The sequence below is a fragment of the Chlamydotis macqueenii genome, chromosome 1, assembly GCF_036417535.1.
Source record: "Chlamydotis macqueenii isolate bChlMac1 chromosome 1, bChlMac1.mat, whole genome shotgun sequence".
NCBI classification, from domain to species: domain Eukaryota; kingdom Metazoa; phylum Chordata; class Aves; order Otidiformes; family Otididae; genus Chlamydotis; species Chlamydotis macqueenii.
In genome coordinates, this window is record NC_141556.1 from 80,123,755 (window position 1) to 80,139,022 (window position 15,268).

The following is a 15,268-nucleotide window of genomic DNA, read 5'->3' on the forward strand; positions in this document are numbered from 1 at the left end:
AGTGGATCTCTGATATGTACTTGTAAAGTTGCCACAGAACTACGGGATTTTCTGTGCCTCAGGTTGCCATTCCAAATAGGTCAGAGGGAGTGAAGCAGGCAACCACATAACTGGAAACTTGGTACTTAAGTTGTGAATTTGATTCTTCAATTAAAATAACTTTCATTTTGTATGCCCTCCTAATTTCTACTTCTACCACTTCGACTCTAAGCAATTTCTTTACATCATATCAGGATGCTTGGTTGAGTTATCTCAGGCTTTGGCTCCTATGATAGCAACTATTTTTTAAGAGGCAGATGTAGTAAGAATATATTTTAAAAACTTTTAGAACAGCACTCTAATTCTACCTCAGTTAAGGAACTAGCAAAGAGCTTCCAGAAGCCTTGCTATGATCTCTGACAGACTTCTAGCTCACGTACGATAACCTTGAAGTTAAACCTCCGTGTCATGAACGCTCAGCAGTTTTGTTCCCGACGTCACTAATGCCTGCTTTGTTAGGTGCCCACAGCAGTGCTCCCACATACGTCACTGCTGCATGGCAAAACGCCAACAAAATAACTTTACAGCATCTGAACATTAGAAGGTCCTGAAGGGCAGCTTTTGCATACTCAGCCTGAGACACCTGAAAGAGTTTATTTTTAAAACCATGTATTTTTCCACTTTCTAGAGGCAAACATACACACATAGGAGGAAAAACACTACCTTCCCCTACAGTCAAGTCCCCTTTCATGTTTCTCAGGGCGGACACCAGCACAAAAAAAAGAAACCCAAATGCTGAATCAAAACACAGAGGTAGAAGTTCCTAAACTGCAGGATGCATGCCACTGCTGGCACATCAGCTGTTTTCAGAGGAGTATTTGGCTTCAGTGTTACTGTGCTGGGAGCTGCCAGTGGTTCAACAGCCGGTGCCAATACCATCAGCACCAGTCCCTACCACCACAGCCACACGTGATACTCAACAAACAAGCCTACGCAAATTCCTGTATCAGAGAAGAGCTCCTGGTCTAGGGATCACAGGGCAAATTCCCACTCCTGCGAGATGTTTTTTCTCCTCAACATCTATAACATTCACAGCATTCCCTCACTAGCCTCAGAAAGATGGAAATAAAAGTTGTTTTGGGCAGATGCTTGTAACCTATGCTACGACAGACTGAGTGACAATCAAGGATAGAGAGGGCCGATCCTTGCTCAAGTTGCTACTCATCATCAGTGAGGAACAAATGGTGTCTGTGGGGCACAAAGGAAGTAAGATTTCTAAGTGAAAGTGAGGAATGGCTATACTACTTCTGAATTCAGCAAGCAAGCCAATAAATTCCAGAGATCAACAACTGTGTAATAAAGCGTAGACTCTGGGAAAAAAGTGTAAATGAGGCTACAAGAAGTCTATGTCTTACCTGCCATTGTGCAGACCACACAGGAGTGAGATTACAAATGCTAGTGATTTAAAAGAAGAGGTCTGTTAACAAGGGCTTGTATTCCTCAACTGATGGGAATGAGGGTGTCTTTTGGCTTTTCAAATAACTCAAGCAAGTGTCATCATCTCATAACCACATCACTTCCTCACATTAGTTGGGGGATGGAAGAACACAAGACTTTCCCTCACCCTCCCGAGCACACTCTACTTTGGCACAAGAGTGCAGAGCAGCAAGGAAGTCACTTAAATAGAAATACATTTTTTTTTTAAATGTCACTTATGTACCATAATCATAAAAGAGAAGCAGCTTTAAGAATTTCACCCTGCTTTCCTTTGCTAATCTGTAAGATTAGAATGGCTACTCCCTCCTCTCCTACTCTGAGTGCATCTGTACTTTAGATCTATACATGCAGTCAAAATGGAATAGTGTTAATTTTCTCTTCCTTGTAGAAACAGCAGATACATGCATTTTAGATTACACACTTGCTCATGAGGAAGGCAAATATAATCCATTGGAAAAAACAGATGAAGGAGAATTTTCTGCTCAGTACTCTGTTGTCCCTCATCCTACTCGACTAATTACTCAGTTTTGATTACTAGTTCTAAAGAAAAGTCACCTCATTTCATTGTGCTCACCAATCCAAGACATGGAGAGATAGAGTCAGTAAGGAAATAAAATTCCCATAAATAAGCTGCATAAACCACCTCCAGTTTTGATTTTTAAGCTTGCTCTCTTTCTACACCTACTGCTCAGTGACATTTTGACCACCAGCACTCTTAAGATAGCTGGGCTAAGCAAGATGAATGGACCATCCATTTAGGTAACAGTAAGATACTGTGGTATTTGAAATAATGTGTGTTCTACTACTGAAACAAAACCAAAACACACCTATACCAAAACACCACATTTTTGCTGACCTACTCAACATAGCCCTCAAATATGTGCAGTGTTCTTGCAAATATCATCCATGCACCATCATCAACCCTAAGCAAAAAGCCAGATTATCATGACCTACATTTACCAAGAAGCCAACCTCTTTGACCTTCACTGTGGAACAATAAACATTTATTAAATATTATAGCAGGGAAATCTGACTGATAGAATGTGAGATCATGGGAAGTGTTAGAACATGCTGTTAATATGTTACATCACTCTATTCAACAGCTCAGAGACTTTATCAGGGGACTCCCTTCTTCACCCACACAAGCAAGAAGCTCTTTCCATTTAAAAATACTTTTTCATTGCAGGTTCACAGCACGTAGTTGTGTGACACCCAGAATGAAAGCTTACCTAATCCACTCCAAACAAATACTATAATACATAACATTTTTTGTTTCCTATTGTCTGGGACACTAGGCAATGAGGAAAAGGGTCAATGGATTTTTAAAAGATCATTCTCCCTGTATGACTTCCAAGTCAAATCAACTGAAAATTCTGAGCACTTTTATATTAATTCATTATTGTTTCATGTCAAAAGCAATTACTCACCTACATTTAAGTCAAAATCTGAATGGGCTGAACAGGACGGAGGGTGGTCCACATAAAAAGGCCAGCTGAGGGAAATACCTAAACATAGGAAAATAAAAAAAAATAAATCCTTATTACAAGACAGAAAACCAATAGAAAATGGATTTCATACTTTCAGGGCAGTCATTTGCTGTAAAACTTCCCCAAACACCCGAAAACCTAGGTGAGAAGAGATTCATTAATGCTAGCATTCGTTTACATGGAAGGGGTCTAAAATAGAAAGTCATGTTATACTGATTTTCTAAGAGAAATTAAAAAAAAAAGCAAACCACAGCAAATCTCTCCACTGTCTTTAGAAAGCAAAAAGGTTGGAGATACTTAAAAAAACAACAACCAAAAAAAAAAAAAACCCCAACCAACAGTGGCCTTCTAAACAATTTTGACGTATCTCCCTGCTAGAAAACTAATCTGTAACTAAGATTCATGGTGATGCATTTGCGGGAATTCAAGCAAATTCACAAACTCTTGTTCAGTGTCTATGAATATAGGAGATTGCCGTAAGTGAGTTTGATTACAGCTATATTTTGCATGGACAAAGACAAACGAAACAGAGCATCTCAGGTAACTAATCCCACCTCCCCACATGCTAAAAAAGCCAACATGGGAAACTGGTAACACTGGCGTCACCAATCATTACGTATCGTCATACCCATACAACCTCTATACAAAGCACCTGCTGTTCCTACATGAACAAATTAAATTATAACCTTTACATGAGGAAGTAAAAATAAACACATTAGTGTCAATTCCAAACCGTTTCCCAGGCAGCTAAAAACAAGATTCAAATCATTGCTATCAAGAGATGACAGCTCCGCTTAATCACTGTAACATAAACCATGATTATAAATTATTGCCAAGCAGTGCCTTATTACGAAATCCAGGAGCGGCTCCAAACCACGTAGTAAATGATATGACAACCATGAAGAGTCGCCACAGCCAAGGGCTGAGCACATTACGACAGTCAGTGCACACAGATTCAAAATGCAGGTCATCTTGCAAGAAAAGGAGGTACACCTCTCTGTCTTTGGTCAACTGCTCTGAACCTCGCAAACGCCAAGAATAGAACATGGGGCTAGAGACCTTCAGTCAGATAACTACAGAGTTTGCTACCCAGACCACGCTCTGCTCACTGGGATGGACACCTTGACCGGGACCTGCATGTTTATCCCTGGGAGGTCCCAGGCTGGAGATCTTCTCACTTGTCCATCATAAGCACATCAGTGTACGTACACAAAAGCAGCAGGGCAGAGGTGTGGATGAGAAGATCTGTTGAAGACTGTGCCAGATCTGTTTCTCCCCCTGCCTGCTCTGGCTGGCAGATACCTTTCAAGCCCCTGAAGAGGCTCTGCAGATCTCCCTTGCTCCTTCCCTCCAGTCCAGCAGCAGAAACCCAGCAGAAGGCAATGGAGAACAAAGAGAAAGCTCATCCTACTCATTGTATTTGTCTCTACCCCCTTTTCTAATCTCATCCCTGGAAATTAAAACTAATCTAGCGCCTAACACCAACTTGGCTCTGCCTAGATACAAGACTCTATGATCAGAGACCACGTTGTTAAAATCCAAGAAAACAAAGTACTGGGACAAAAAGCATTTCCCTTTTTGTTCCTTAGTGCTTCACGTGCAGTTTCTGAAGTCTCTCTGAAAACTGCCAGGCAGTCTTCACATTTACTAGTACCTGCCATCCGTGCCTCTCCAAGTCCTTACAAATAAACTAGCTACCACCTCAGGAAACTATCTACTATTTTTCCCACTTTAACAAATAGAAGTCAATCAGGAGTTTAAAGTGGCCCCCAAGAGCTCTCTTTTCACCATCAGGTGCAATAAATTCTGCAGAAGAGCAGATGAGAAACAAAGCATATACTTAATTTCAACATAGTTTACCAGAAGGAGGAGTCACATTTTTAGAACAGGATCCACTCATGATTGAAGACCAAGCTGCTGCAAGTTCAGCCATAAGCATTAAGTGCATTTGGAAATTCCCTGGCAATGCTGTTAAAGGAACAGACATTTCCTGTAATTTTCGGAAACATTTTATATCTCCCCTCCTCCTTTTTAGCCTTGGTGGTAAGAAGGGGGAGGGAGAGAGAGGATACCATATTACCATTAAGTGAAATATGAATGAGCCACCCAAGTTTAAAGTGGAAACTTCAGCTCTGTGTGCTTAGCAGAAAGTTTTTCAGAAAAGTCTTTCATCATTAAGAGGCCAGGATTTTTATGCTGACTTTAGGAAAAGAAATATACATCCTTTCAATTAGAGGGAATTACAAAAGGATATAAAATTGCCTTTTTACTTACTTCTGGCAAATATGAAGTCCTCCAGGCCTTATTTAAATATCTTTTTCTATTTTCCAGAGTTAGAAATGGAAGCCTTTTTTCCTCCTCTCTTGCTTAAGGCCTTCCCTAACCTGCAGTTAAACAAACCCAACCAGTCAGGTCACACGGAGAGTTCCTCCCACAGCTGCAGAGTTGTGGTGCATCAAGCAAGCTAGAAACCAGAGAGAGACTGAACAGTCAAGTGTGACAGCATCCTTCTAAGGACCTCAGTGCCTACCTCTCCTTTCCTAGAAGTTTAATCCTACCCTCTCCTAAAAATCTAATCTTGTATGAAGTATCTGGTGTAAAATTTACAATGTTTACTATAAGTTATAAAATTAATTTATCTATGTAATCCAAGTCTGAAGAGGTCCAACCCAAAGCCACAGCACATAACGTAGGAATTCACAAACTGAATTAAAACCAGAGACTTATCTTTACAAAACACATCATGAGTGCTATTTGTTTGAGTCCCGTACACAGAAAATCTATCATTTACTTGTGGCAACTGCAAAGTCTGCGTCTGCCAGTCTCTATCAACAACTGTATTTTAGCATTTCATTCAAAGACACGAAGTACAAAAAGGGAAAACCTCAAAGGACTGAACTACTTCATAAATCCTCAAGCTGTTGGAATTCAGTATCTCCTTGCTCTTGGTAGAACAAGACTGCTTTTCAGCAGCCCCTTTCGTGACACCAAGGTTTCCACCTATGCAATCCGCACATCTCAAATCGACTGACCGTGTTCCACAGCTCTGCAGAACAATATTTTACACGGTCATCCTTCTGTTGAGAAATAGACTAAAAGGAGGAGGAGGAGTGCTCTGAAGAGTAGTGCTAAATAAACATCAGGCACAGCAACTGTAATAGTCCATGCCTCTTCTTTAAAAAGCTTCCCACGAAAGATGGGACCCCAGAGTCTTCAAGTAACAGTTAGCCTTTAAGCTTAAGGCCTTTTGCCTAGTGAGAAGCTTTAAGGGGAAGACATTAAAATAATACGGGCCTACAAATAAGGAGCCAAAACCTAAAAAAAAACAAACCAAAAAAAACCAAAAAACCAAAAACCAAACAAAAAACCACCCAAAAACACCAAAAAACCACACAACTACTCTGATCTTCTTTGTGACCACTGTATGATGAAAATAGAAGATGGATCTGAAGCCTTCATACAAGAACCTGGACGGATTAAAGACAGAGGATAATGATGGTAATTTTATTATCGAAATAAATCAGAATAGCTTCTGGGCAAGGCAGGGGTGAATTTCTTGCAACAGACTTTTTAATGACTCTTCTCCTAAATTAAAGTGAATGACTAAAGATCACAGTGAGTCAATCTCCTTTAAGAACAGAGACGTGTAAACTGCTTCCATGGTACGCCGTGGGTTAAAATGTTCTGGTCTTTCACCCATTTGAGGAAATGACACCAGTTCTCCCGGAAGGCAACATGCACATTCAACCCCTTTCATATCAGGGCATGAGAAAGTTTGGAAGGAATTTCTTTTATTTTTTTTAAAAACTGTCAACATTAATACTTTGTTTCTTCCTGCTTGTGTCTGAAAATACAGTGCTCATTGAGCTGCATGCGTGTCCTGTCAGCTGTACAGAGAAACATCTAGAAATTAAAAAAAACCACCCTAATAAGTGTTAATTAAGTCTGTTGTCAAACTCATTTTAAAAACCCTCTACATGCTTCAAAATAAAATTAATATTGTGAGCAGTGTATGCTACATAGCAATGAAAGCACACAGAAGCATCTTCAGAACGGATGCTGGGCCCAAAAAAACATCTACATTACACCTATGTGAGCTCAGTCCTGCTCAGTAAAGCAGTTAAGTTTAATTGAGTTTCTCCTGAAATTACATTTATACGTCAAGGAAACAGAGCAGATGGTGGAAAACAGTGAGTCCAGAAACACTGTGCAGCCTGATTATCTTGAGGTGAGGGTAGAGAAGGAAACGTGGGGGTATATGGTGAACAGCAAGGGCTCCCAATTAAGGTGGTGGAGTAATTAAAGTTGTTGGGTGCCCTTGGTGTTTAACCAGTCACAGTAATCCTGTCTCCCTTTCTGGGCTGTGCAGACTAGGAAGGTGTTCAAGCTATGACATGGAGTGACTGCTGAAGTGCAGATGAGGCCCAGAAAATAAATTAACAAACTCCAAGACCCAGATGATTGGGACCCAAATGCCTCACCATAGCATAAGACTCCTGACAGCTCACACACTGGGAACAGAACAAATTTTCATACCTCATTTGTACCCACAAAGGTAGTTCTGATGGCCTGCTTATTACAATTGCTTTCACATTTTCATTTAATTGACAAGACGGTACCAGTAGGGCCTCAGTTCAGGAAGAAAAGCAGAAGTCACGGTATCTCACTGAGCTACGTTCCAGGTAACGTGCCCTGGTATGTCTTTCCCAAAGGATATCAAGTGTTTCTTTGAATTTGAATCATGTTATACAAGACCTGCAGCGCTGCCAAAGCCACATTTCTAGCATGGTAACTACACGGCTGAAAAGAGAAACCATATATCTCTCTATAACAGAAGGCAAAAGCAGAGGGTGACTTATATTCCCCAGCTGTGCCTCTTACATCACTATAAACATTACCATTTAAGTAGAGGAAGAAGAGCGGCATAACCACAAAATATATTAATCCCCCTTAAGAAAAACTGACAAAAATGTGACTGCCATTACATCTGGTTTGCAAGAATTAAAAGGGACCAGGATTTTTTAAATTTTGAAGAGCAAAAGCATGCAATACCAAATGGAGGGAGTAAATTATGTTGTTATTATCTGATATGCACCTTAATCAAAGACCAGGATCAACAAGAAATGTTTTGTAGCAACCTCGCTGGGCTTCTAATAAGATTTTGAATAGCAAAGAGAAACAAAACATATTCTCTTAGATTACATACATTTGTATTATTCTGTTTGAAGTGTGCTTACATGCATGCAGAGCTTCGTATAAATCTACAAAAGAAGACTGTATATTTCTCCAGAATTTGTAGAGGTGCTCTGTTTTACATAGTCCTTTAAAAAGCTTCCAGAAAGGCAATGATTTTTGTCAAAGTAATCCCAAGCTAGTAGAGTTCAATATATTTCTGCAGTAACTGAAATAACGTATCAACAGAATGGATCAACTTCACTGCACGTCGAGCCAACTAATAAACACTCGGAAAGAAGCAGATCATCTGTGAACTGCAGGATCCTTCTGTTTCTTAAGTATTCAGCAGTGGAAGAAGAACCAATTAATTGTCAATGATCATGGAAACATCAATAAATAACACAGATAAGTTTTCTAATAACTTACTGATTATGCATAAATTCCTGTTGATACTGCTGGCAAGAGTTCTGATCATTTTCAGACAGACTTCCAGTCTGCATGTGAGCAGCCCATAAGAACGAGTTAGGTTTTGGTACGCAATCCTGAGGTTTTTACCTCCAGGAAACTGATCCTGAAGGATAAAGGTATATGATGGGTGGTCCTTAATCACTTCCTTTATGAGAAGACTGAGGTCAGAGTGGAAAAAGAGCCAAGGAAGGAAGTCCGCAGCACCCCTCAAACACACACACACACACACCTTCCTGAACTCCTTTGACATTTTAAAGGGTTAACTTGTAGTTTAAATTGAGTAGTCAGAGGCTGGGATAGAAATAAACAGCTTGCACAAGCAACACACTGTGCTATTAAGTTTTTAGAAGCGACTTAAAAATTAGGTCAGTCTAATTTGTGGCTGATACTGTGTTCTTTCACTACTATGAACTCACAATGATGTCAGTCTCATGTTCAAACACGCCACATTTAGCAGCGTACAGGCTTCCTGAGAGACTCTCTCAGCCTTCCTTTGTGCAAAAGGCTTCTGCCAGATTCTTAGCTCATACTTCACTGACTCAGGCATGCCACTCCAGTTTCAAGGGAGTTACACTGGCTTCCCATCAAATACTGTGGTTTGGGGATTTTTTTTCCTCTTTTTTTTTTTTCCCCCCTTTTAAATTTTACTGACTAAAAGTTTAAGAACATGTGGCCATATTCAGGTTACCATTTTAGGCCTTACCTTCTTTAGATAACACCTAGAACAGAACTGCCAGCTAAAAAATGTGTTAAACAGGTGCTTTGAAGTAATTCAACCCACCTTTCAATATTTAAAGGGAGCTTATAAGAAAGATAGATAAAGACATTTTACTAAGGCGTGTGGTGACAGGATAAGGGGCAATGGTTTTAAACTGAAAGAAAGTAGGTTCAGACCAGACATAAGGAAGATTGTTCCTTTTTTTTTTTTTTATGAGAGTGGTGAAATACTGGAGCAGGCTGCCCAGAGAGGTGGTGGATGCCCCATCCCTGGAAGTGTCCAAGGTCAGGTTGGACAGGGCTTTGAGCAACCTTGTCTAGTGGAAGGTGTCCCGGCTTATGGCAGGGGGGCAGACTAGGTGATCACTAAAGGTCCCTTCCAACACAAACCATTCCATGATATTTCTCCATCCTTACCTGATCTAAAGAAATCCTAGATGTCCTTGTATTCTACTCAAATTCAGCGAACTCTTGCAGAAGCAAAGCATCCTACTGAATTAGGACTTCATATAGAAATGCTTCTTATCCAGCCACCCCAAAAAAACCAAAGCACACTCACATACAGAAGGTAACCTGTCTGCATAACTTTTGATGTTCAAGAAAGACATTTTCTTTATTATTTCTGACACAAAACCTGCTGTGTTTTTTTTTTATGCATGTTATCAAAGAAGACAGCTTGTGAAGCATATGGATATTGTAAGTTTGTCCAGCTACAAAACTTCAAATGAGCCTTGGACACAGTAGTAAGCTTTTGCAAGTGTCTTTAACCAGACCCAAGTGAAGCAGCCGTTTGAACCACCACGGCTGCTTGTTTTACTTGAATGGCAAAATTAAACTGAAAAAGATAAAGGAGAGATTTTAACAGCAGTTATTAGTCCCTTCCATGTCTCATCTGTCACTGGGAGACCCACTCTGAAGTGCCACCCTGCCTCTCTCCCCACTGCTTTTCCCCCTCATCCTCTCAGGGAGGCTCTATCAGCTTTTTGTGTGGCTGCTCTCTTAACTTGAGGACACACACAAAAAAAGTCTCAGAGAGGATGAAAGGAAAGCGATTTAAAAATAGAACGGTAGGTAAAAAAACCAAAATCAAAACAGTAGTTTGAGAATGGCCACCTGCAAGCTTGTTACTAGCAAGCCTAGTTTTTATCATTTAACTCATGTTTATACCCATCACTAAATATCTATACTTAACATTGTGTGCATCTTAACTCCAGTCAATCTTGGTGTTTCCCACTGCGGCAGCCATCACAGAAACTCCCCCTCAGAAATACTCAGCTGGAGGAGAAGCAAAAAAAGGGATAAAGGGTGACCATTTAAATGCTGCTAAAGCATTTATCTTGGGGCTACTCTATGAGAGATATAATACTAGCCCAAATTCTCACGCTTTCTTTTTCATCATGCCATGTTTCCCCACTGGTACAGATTTTTATTTTTTTTTAAATATGATGTCAGCATGTTCAAACTGGTATTATACATCCATGAAACAATGCTATTACAACAAGTGAGATGAGATGCCTTTATGAAGTCATGGCAGTGATAGATGTAGTGGCAGTTGATGTGTTTGTCACCTGGGGTTTTTTGTTTGTTCTGAAATTTTATTTGGATGGCAAAGAAATGTTCGCTAGCTACTTTGCCACTGACAGTGGAGTATGCAGTTAGCTTCTCCACAGAAACTCTGAGTGGCGTGAAAGGACAGATCACGGTGGTTTGAAGAACGGAGTACGAGGAGTCACAGCAAAAACACACCTCTCTCTAAGACAATTTCTACCAACGAATGCCAAAAGCATTTCAGATGTGCATACTCAGGCAAGAAATTATTTCCAGAAAAGACTTCTTCCCTGACTGCAACTGCCCTGATAGGATTATAGCACAGGTCAAAAGGTGCAGGAGAAGAGTTTAAGGCAACCACAGAAGCGGAGGTCATCAGGAAAGAGGGGAAGGAGAAGCGCTCCTCCCACCCTCTTCAGGCTTCTTTCTCTGCAGCCACATCACCAGGCTCAAGCTAGAGTAGTAAATGCCTAGGGCACGTGCTTTCAAAATCAAATAATCTATAATCTGGGAGCTGGGCAAAGTAAAGCACAGATCCAAATAACTTCTTAGAACACCTAAATTTTAATTTAGCTTAGACTGCTTTGGAACAGGCAAGATGAAAAACCCTATGACTTAGATCTAGAAGAAAATGTATCTAGCCTACCTGTAGCTACAATGCCTACCCCGGACTAAAATAGTCTTCCTAATCTTGTTCTCGCCATCAGCTTAAAGCATCATTTTGCCAAGGTTCAGTTTTCTGGCACTCTACTGAAAGCATAATAATGTAAGATCTTTTTGAGAACCAGCTTTAGTTTGGCAGGGAGACCACCTGGCAAAGGTATGCCTTTTAGTATGCCTGTGGCCATGTGCCCGAATTTTAGTCAAAAAGCCAGAAGCTGCAGGGATTTTTTTTAATGTGTTTGGCAGCTAAATTCTCCTGATATTCCATGGGCATTGAGCATGCTTCAGTGCAGGGACTGACAGTGTGCAGAAGAGATGTTTAAATCAAAGACCCCCAAGCTAGCTGTGAACCAAATCACCAACTTGGTGCTCAAACTCACCTTGACAGAAAGGAGTGTAGTTGTTCACCAAAGAATTTTGGATATGACTACGGCTTTGTCAAAATAGAAGTGTGCTAAAAGACACTCACCTAGACTATTTAGCATCCTGTCTGGGAGCTACTGATTTGTGATTTACCAATTATTTGTGCAGGCTTGCCTCACAGCACGGCTACACAGCTTTCCCTACCCATGCTAAATACTTTCTCCATGGCACTCCACAGGGTACAGCAGATGGACCAGGCTGAGCATCCCAAGCTGCACCGTCCCCCTCACTGCCACATCCAGAATTATTTGTTCTGCAATTGCTACTGTGCACCATTACAATACCAAACACCAGAGAAAGCAGATGATCCCTCAAGCCTGCATTATTACTTCTGCTCAGATGCACAGACAACATAAGGAATGGAAAATAATCTTACCACCTGCACACAGAAGTTGCTGCAGACAGCAAGGGTGGTCTGTACACAGAGCTGAGTGAGAAGTACGCTGGAATAACTGAAGGAGAGGAAAAATATGCTAGTGCCTCTAAAAGATGAACGTGGTCAGCAGATATTAATCCACAAAACCTACAGCTGTCCCCAGGAGTTGATACACCTTTGGTTTTAAAAAGACAAAGCACACACTGCTTGTATGGGAAAGGGAGAATTGTCCAGAGAATTCCTGCTCCACTGGTAAAAACGGACGGTGCCTGCCATATCGGTCTGAAGATCCAAAGCCCCACGGCACCGTTCGAAGTGCACCACTGCCCCTCATCCTAGACGGTCATAGTTTTTTTGGGTGTGTTTAAGGTAAAACTCAAGTTAATAACTTCTTCCAGTACAAGTCTGTAGAGTCAAGTATGAGAAAGTACCAGCGTGATGATTGCTCATGCAGTCTCAGCACAGCATCCTTGTTCTTACACAGCATGATAGGGACTTGCCTTACATAAGCACCTTCCTCGGGGCAGTACCCGCTCCATCAAGGAATAATTATTTAACCACAATTCCACCTGCTTTGCATTCCCGTTAAAAATAAAATCTTACGCAAAAAGGTAAGAGCTTGGCTACAGGTCCTTGGCCCAAAGATCCTCTTACCAGTGCCTGTGCTGCTTGATAGGTCATGGCTATTCACACTTCAGAAGTTTGCAGCAGACAGACCGTGGCAAATCCAAAGAACTTTGTCATTAAAAGAAAAACTTTAAGTCTAACAGTAGGAAGTGCTCTCCATGCTTTGCTAATCTTGTCAAACTATACTGTACAGACAATTACAATTAATAAAAAAATTCTTAGGAAGCTTAACGACAACTTTGGAGCCATGGTTTCTCTGCTTCAGGTAGACTGGAACAAGAACAGCAGGGGACAAAATTTCTCTTGCTGTACTTTAGTCTCTCACAAATGCAAAAAGGACTCCCAAGGGAAATTGCTACCTGGAGTGGAGCAGTTTAAGTGGTACAGATCTACCCAGGAACATCAGCTTCTCTTTCTGCCTACCCATGGGCAACACATTTACTACCATCACCTGAGCTTGTAACCACAGAAAAGCAAGATCCTGTTTTGCATTAAAAGCATTTGAGGTGTTTCTTCCTAAAAGAGTGAACAAGACAAAGCTCACCAGCTCCAAGAAGAACATCTGAAAAAACACTCATGCTGTCACCCCTAAACAAAGACAGAGAAGTGCAATAGAATGGCTCACTCCTTCACTGCATTTTGTACCTACTACTGTATATAATTCCCAGGACTTAAAGCAGTGGCTCCCAGACAGGATGCTGAATAGTCTAGGTAAGTGTCTTTTAGCACATTTCTATTTTGACAAAACCACAGTCATATCCAAAATTCTTCTGGTGAACAACTGACATCAAGTAAACGGTTTACTGACTTAGAATTCACATTTCTTTTTAGGGATAAATGATCATAGAGGACTAGACTAACTAAGAATCTAGATATGAGTACTTTCTTTTAGTATTTTTAAGGCACAGTCAAATCCTCCTGGGGCCTGTCACAGACTGTCTATCCATCCAAGCAAGGCTAAAGGCAATTCCCATAGTACTCCACCCAACCCTTGCTCTTTTCAGACATTTAAATCATTCAGGTTTACCCACAAGAAAGCTTTTCAAAAGAGCAAGTTCCATGTCTGAACCCAGCAATTAGATTAGCAATAGTTTCAGATGCAGACAAACTTGCAAAATCCATCTCTAAACTACTGATGCCCCAAGCAGGAATGGTGTGTTGCATCCACCACAGCAGAAGCATTCAGAACTTCACAAAGAGAGCAGCCAATGTGCAAAGAGCCTGGAGGTAACACTGCCATCAGATTTTCTGAGACAGGCATCTTCCAATTGTCTCACAACAATTAAGAAAACCTTGAAGTTGAATAATTATGAAGGAGAAGAGCAACTCTGAGACACCTTTTATGCTTCACAGGTGTCAACTCAGTGATAAAGAACAAGAGATTAAGCCTCCTGGAAGGTTTGGCAATTTTGTTACCTTATTTATGTTATTATCATGATCAACTGCATTTTTATTTTAATTTCTGAATCCAGAGGAGGGTTACTTTATCTGTTACAAAACTATAAATGTAGCTGAAGTGTCCAAAGTTGACAGTCACACTAAGAGATGAATGAATTTGTGGCATCCTATATGAACAGTTCAGTGAAAACACAGCATTACACATCAGCACCTGATGGGCCTTTTAAAGACAGAGTCAGATCTGAAAATTCAATCAGAAAACTTGCCAATTTGTTGTAGCTTTGAGTTTTCTGAAAAAAAACACCCTGAAAGCTCTGAAAGCTAATCTCAGTTTCACACACACATGTGCATTACTTTACTAAGTTCACAGAGAACACAGCAACAACTGTGGTCCAAGGAATGTGTCCTGCTGGAGCAGAAGCAAGTTTACATGAACTATGTTTTGCGGACTGTCAGAAACCACCACGTGTAAACTCCTGACTTTGACACTTCATCTTGTCTTAGACTGCCGTCTCAAAATTTAGATCTGTTAAAACCTCCACAGCAAACCTAATTATACATTAAGGAAACGACCACTGCTTGTAACACAGTCTCAAGAGAAAAAGTAGGAAGACAGGAATTAACACCAGAAGTTACAGAAGAAAGATGAGTTTGCTTGTTTAAGACTTACTTTGAAGATGTCATCTTGTGCATGCCAACTGTTGGCAGTCCTCAAGAAAAATAAGTTCTTGCTGTTAAAAGAAGTAACTGAAGTAAATGAAAAGACAGGCAACTTAAGATGTTACTATGCTTTCTTCTGGATTTTAACCACCACATGTTGCAATAAAAACTGTGACAGAAAGAAAACACGATTAACTGATGGCCAATCTAGAAAATCGTGTCACTAACTAATGGCTTCATTGACAAATCA

The 15,268-nt window shown here is 40.5% G+C and overlaps 1 protein-coding gene across 3 annotated transcripts in view; it reads right to left on the reverse strand.

Annotated features, from left to right (window-relative positions):
* Positions 1–15,268, reverse strand: part of DUSP16 (dual specificity phosphatase 16) — a 66,672-nt gene that overhangs the window by 35,582 nt on the left and 15,822 nt on the right. For 2 of the 3 annotated variants that reach the window (XM_086758145.1, XM_086758153.1), the window contains exon 2: positions 2,904–2,981. The gene's annotated coding sequence lies outside the window, so the exon portion shown is untranslated. The remainder of the gene's footprint in view (positions 1–2,903; positions 2,982–15,268) is intronic. The other variant, XM_086758160.1, reaches the window with a different exon arrangement.